Here is a 6,336-nt window from a genome sequence, read left to right as displayed (position 1 = left end):
ATGCCAAATACCCCAGGTGAGCAAAGTTTCAGAACACGCAGGATGTTCCCCAAACATTTATTCAGTTTGCATTTGAAATCTTCCCTTGCCAGAACCTCCACACAACTTGGGGTGACCCTATGAGGCAGAGGCTGTGCACTGCCTGGCCAATCCCCAACCGGGTACAGGGAATTTCTACCAGCCCCAGATATGTAAGTCCCAGCCTCATACCTCTGCAGGGAGTTGCTAATGTCCCCTTTTCCTCTCCTCTCCTTCTCCTTCTCTAAGCCGTGTGACATAAACAGAGCCAGTCTAGTTCCTGTCCCACTGATGATGTTCTTTCTTCTTGGCAGATGTCCCCCAAGATGTTACAAATCATTGCTCTCCACCTAGCGGGCAAGCTGGCCCTCTAGTCCGGGTTAGTTCACCCACCTTCCACCAGTTGTGGGTGTGTCTGAGACAAGTAACTGGAATACCAGTCAGGGCGCTTTGCAGTCCCCATCTCCCTGCCACAGTCTACTATGGCAGTGGATGCTGACTGGAATTTGAAGAAAAGGGCAGAGAGACAGAGAGGGAGATTGGAGAGCAGGCCCAGTGGGAGACTCAAAACCCTCAGGAAGACAGAGGGCTAAGGAAGTCGCTGAGCTCCCAGGAGGGTCAGGTGTAGCACTGGAGACAGGTATAGGACCAAGACTCCCATGAAATCCACACAGGGAGCCCGACTCAAAACAAACTTGACCCACTCCTTGTATTCAGCGATGTTTCAGCGATGTCCGTGTAAACTGAGGGGACAAGGACTTGACTACAGTTGATGTTCCAGCTTACAATCCCCACCTGGATGTCCCGCACGCGACCTCTCGCCAGCAAGAAAACACGCGGGGACATACGAATCCTTGCTGCAGCCAAAACTTTTATTCAATCTTAAGGAGAAGCCCCACGCGCCCGCATGGCGCGGCTTATATACACCCATACGCGGTGCATCCACACCTGATTGGTCGCTTACCCATGATCTCATTAGGCACGCCCCGGAGTGGGCAAAGACCTGGCACGAAGGCACTCTTGCACATGCACACACAGTTAACTTCCTGAAAGGAAGTTGGCTGGCGCGGCGGAGGCCAGCGCCATCTTGTAATGGCGGAAGCTATCCTGGCCTTCCACGTGGGGCGCAGTGGAAGCCAGCGCCATCTTGTGGTGGCGAATGTTATAGCGGCCCTCTACATCTCCCCCTTATTATTTATTTTATCATGATCACCCTATCGCGTGCAATGAGGAAACCTCAGCGATGTGGAAGGGCTGATCAAAGGATCATTGAGTCTCTCTCATCCCAGTGCAATGGATCCACAGATCCATGGGGTGCAAGAGCAGAGAACTCAGATACCGAGAGAGAGTCTCTCTCATCCCAGTGCAATGGATCCACAGATCCATGGGGTGCAAAAGCAGAGAACTCAGATACCGAGAGAGAGTCTCTCTCATCCCAGTGCAATGGATCCACAGATCCATGGGGTGCAAGAGCAGAGAACTCAGATAATGACTAATTTTTGAAGATAGATAACCAAATTCCAGGGGAGGCCCCTTGTACAATGACCACAAGTGCTTGAGTGATAACGGCCTTGTCACGTTTCTGTTGAGATCTGAGTTTGCAAACCAACCATAGCATGAACACTAATCCACAGCATAGGGCTGCACCAAACAGAGCCACTCCCGATAAGTAGTGGGCACCTCATTTGGTTCTCTTCAGCTGTTACCACCCAGGGCCATAGTCAAGCTGCTCCTATAATAAAATTTTGAACTCCCAATTGTTAGCAAGTACTCCAGAAAGTTCACCCACTGTGTTTGTCTAACAATAGATTGGGGGAGGATAACTCCAGACACTGCAGACACAATGTCTGCAGCAGTAATGGCTGCTACAATAGCAGCGAAAGTGTCAAGGTCTTTTCTGGGACAGTTCAGGATCAGTCATTTTTCTCTGGAACAACCAGCAGACAATGGAACCATTTCTGAGATCTGTACAACCAGGGCAGAGTTCCCCAGTCCACAGCAGCTTTACGCAGGTGGCATTCCTGTGAAGCTACAGTCTGTAAAATGACCAGTTAAGGCAGGAAGAGTCACCAGGGAAATGAGGGGGGCAGCAATGGCTGGAGTCCAGTCTTCTCCAGCAAGCAGCAGTGCACAGAGGGTTAGAGAGCAGGCCACAGTGGGACGGGACACACGCAGCGGTAACACTGACTGCAGCAACGGCAAAATCTCTGTGATGACAAATGATGAGGGGGAATCTTCCATCTTCCTCTCAGGGCAGAGGAATGACTTCAGGGACTCGAACCAGGAGAGCTGAATCTTTATGCAACCAGGATCAGCAAGTCTCAGCAACCACTCAGGCAGCTGGCACACTCTTGTAGCATCCTGTAGAAAAAACACAAACATTCCCTCTTCCCCATATAAAATATCTGGACAGGATCATGTCAATATGTGGATCTTTCTATTTCACCTAGGCAGAAGTATGCTTAGTTGTAGGGTGCCATAAACTTTGGCATCCAAATTTTAAAATTGAAATAAAAGGAGCATTATTTAGCATACAGGGATAACTCCCCCTTTTTATTTATTAAGATATAGTAAAGATATTATTTATTAAGGTAAGTCCTCGAGGATTAAATTGAGGACACTGAGCACTTGTATTTATAAATTGACTTGTATACCAAATTATTGTCTCCAGCATTATTGTTTTGGATATATAAAGAATGAGATTTTTTGACTAATTGTTCCTATGTAAGGCCTATAATCTGTCTGGTGTCATTGTCCTCCCTTGCTAAAGGGTCCAGGCAATCCAGTTTGAGTTCTTAAATGGTCTATTAAGGAACAGTACTTAGTGCTCTTAACCACTAAGCCATCTCTCCAGCCCCTCACCAGCTTTATTTACCTAAACATAAGCATTAATTAGAAATGTCAAAACCTGTAAATATTGTCCAAATTTAGTCTTACTAGAAATCCCTGAGCCGGCAGGGCGAGGCTGGGAATTGAAAGTAAGCAAATGGAGTCTTCCTCTTTTTATATCAACTCCATTATCATTTTCAAAGAGCTGGGTCTATGGTTTGTTTAGTTGTCTGAGCCAGAGCACTGAAAGGACAGTGAGTTGTCAGACAATTTACACTGAAATCACTCATTGATTTTATTTAAGTAATTGAAATCAATTGTAAACCACAAGCCACACATTGGCTATCAGTATGTGAATTGAAAGCTTGATTTAAAAACAGTGGCTAAACTACGGAATTTAATAATCTGTGTTGAAGCAATAGAAACTCAAGAGAATAAACAAATGATCCAATCATACATGTAGCCTTTTCATTAGATGAACCACCTATAAATACACTAAGCGCATTTCCTATGGGTTGCACGCACAAATATACAGGAAGTACAAAAGCATGTAAAGAGTAAAATTATCAATTTTGCCTGAAAAATTTGTATATGTAATAGGCCAAATATCAGTATTTTGTAATAACCAATTTGATTGTTGTTTGGAATAAGGTATGTTTTACCAGGTTTCTTTTTAAAATACTTCTATGACTCTAGCCTACAATTTTGTATTAACACAACTGACGCTTTATCTCCAATGTGGATAACAAAGACCTAAGTCCTCTGGTAGGGTGAGGTACTTAGCCAATTAACATATCCTTAGATGCTTAAAATTAGTTTCAAATATTCTTTTCTGGAGTAGTGCAACAGCTACTCCCCAAATATTAAAGCTCATTTTGAGAGCAAAGGTTTGTAGTAAAAATTTCCATGCACGCTGAAAGATTTAAAGTTCTAACTTCTTACATTGAAGAAGCAACAAAATTACATAATATAAGGCTATTAGCCATTCTTAATGATATCACTTTATGGGCTCTCTAAAATTATAAGCAAGCTCACGAAATGAAAACTCAAAATCAATCCTCTAAATCTATCTTGAAATGGCAGTTGGAGTAAACAAACTGGCTGTAATGTTCTCACAAGTTTCAAAACCTCATCAATCCTTTGTAAATCCTGTAACAGTCTCTACCTGTTTGATTTTTCTTAATTACAAATAAGTTTGAGTTAGTCAATGTAACACTGGCAATCCTTAATCACAATCTTTAAGTTCCCCTTGTAACACCAGAGCACAACCACAACTTTGGGAAGTCACCTGAGTTCTGAGTACTGACTAGGCAGCTGTTCTTGGGGCAGTGGAATTAGCATCAAAATACAGATAGCTTCAGGGCAAACCACAACTTTGGAAAGCAAAACTTGACCTCCAACAATCTAGTACAAAGTTTGACTGCCAATTTCTATATATGAACACACGATGGTGTAGTCTCTAGTACCTCAACAAAGAGACATTGTCCTAAATTCTTTTAGAAGCCTGGTTTCTAGAATAAGAATTCCATAAAAATATTACCTCAATTTAGACCTGTTTCCCTAGGTTGGCTCATGCCACATGTTGTCTAGAAATGACTCCATCCAAATTACCAGCTTTATGTCAATTTTCTGTTACCAACATTATACCTTTTTAACCATATCCAATAACTTAAAAGCCAATAGTCCATAACCAAGGCAAGTAGAGCATATTTATACCTTTAAAACCAATGAGAGGCAGGGCCGGAGGCGCGGGGATAGAAGGAGCACCATGTCCGCGGAAGTCCCCGAGGCAGCGTCGGCGGAGGAGCAAAAAGAAATGGAAGATAAAGTAACTAGTCCAGAGAAAGCTGAAGAAGCAAAGTTAAAAGCAAGGTATCCTCATTTGGGACAAAAGCCTGGTGGTTCTGACTTTTTAAGGAAAAGATTGCAGAAAGGGCAAAAGTATTTTGATTCTGGGGATTACAACATGGCAAAAGCAAAGATGAAGAACAAGCAGCTTCCTGCTGCAGCCCCGGATAAGACAGAGGTCACTGGTGACCACATTCCCACTCCACAGGACCTCCCTCAGCGGAAACCATCCCTGGTTGCTAGCAAGCTGGCTGGCTGATTAAAAGAGCTGAACTGCAAAAAAAAAAAAAAAAAAAAAAAAAAAAAACCAATGAGAAACAAAATTGAAGTGGCTACACATATCTTTAATATTTAGACCAAACACCATTTTTACCTTTTTAGCTATGATTTTAAGAGAAGCACCTTGTCACCTGTTGAGTCAAATAATAAGTCAGGGATTTCTCTAAGAGAAACAGCTGTCAGCTCTTGTACCAAAGAAGCTGAGAAGCTGCTGGCGCCTTTAAGATCAGCTCGTGCAGACGCTTAGCCTCTCGGCAGCTTCTCCAGCTAACCTAGACTCCTGGCTGTAGGTACAGGGCTCTAAAGGCCTGATTGAAACTGTTTTTTTATTCATTTGTCCCTTTTTGAAACGAGTTAAAACCAAATCAAGGTGTGAACGATCAGCAGATAAAGTTTTTACCATTTTTTTCTTTTGAACATGAAACATAAAACATTTAAACAACGAGAAGCAAGAACCACAGACATAAACTGACAGACATGGGGATATCTTGGTGCACCAAGGACAGACAATAGACAAAGAGGGAAAAAACCAGATGGTGTTCATGGTGACTATCCACTCGAGTGGAGTCGATATGGACGATGGATTGTCTCAATTCCTGGACTAGTCCATCAACGTGTTGAAACCCAATTCCTGTAAGATACTGAGATACATTACGGGATATCTGAGCAGCACAACTGACATTCACAAATGGTATGGAAGTGAAACACAGTCCTGAGTATTTCCACTCACAACCCAATTACATTAACTCCATAAAGCTGTGCATGGGCATTGAGATGTCCTTTTGTTTGATTCTCCTGAATAAATTTTCAGGCGGTCTGCCTCTATCAAGTCTAATCAGTATGACTCGCAAAGCTTCCAGAGCCTAATCACACCTTTTACAAGCACAAAGACAAAATTTTTCTCCCAAAATACTGTGTTCCTTTTATCTCCTCCCTTTTTCTCTCCCGGGGCGTTTTTTCCCCACTCTCTCGCCTCCGCATTGGAGGGGACTGTCTTCTTGTTATTTTTCCTTGAGCTCTTTAATTTTTTATCTAACCCTGTTTCTGACACGCCGCCTTGCCCTTCCCCCAACACTCTCCGCTTTGCTGTTACAACTGGGCGGCTCCCATGCGACCTCTGCCGCTGTCTGACGTAGCTAGAAACTCAAAGGCCAATAGAAAAAACCCGAGGGCTTCCACCGCATCTAGCAAAGGAGTGAGATAGAACAGATCAAGGCTAAACATTGTCTCTCAGAGTCTCACCCGCATCCCGCAGCTTCTGGACCCTTTCCGTGAACGGAGGCTCCCCTCGGCGCCGGCGATGGTGAGGCATTTGTCCTGGGTACTCGGCACCAAATGTCCCACGCGCAACGTCTCGCCAGC

General features: G+C 43.8%; 1 pseudogene; it reads left to right on the top strand.

The window, feature by feature from the left end:
- LOC100360828 (cAMP-regulated phosphoprotein 19-like) lies at positions 4,616–4,954 on the top strand (annotated as a pseudogene).

The sequence above is a fragment of the Rattus norvegicus genome, chromosome 8 (assembly GCF_036323735.1).
Source record: "Rattus norvegicus strain BN/NHsdMcwi chromosome 8, GRCr8, whole genome shotgun sequence".
In the NCBI taxonomy this organism is placed as follows: domain Eukaryota; kingdom Metazoa; phylum Chordata; class Mammalia; order Rodentia; family Muridae; genus Rattus; species Rattus norvegicus.
Note: the sequence above shows the minus strand (reverse complement) of the source record. Positions and strands in the feature narration are given on the sequence as shown.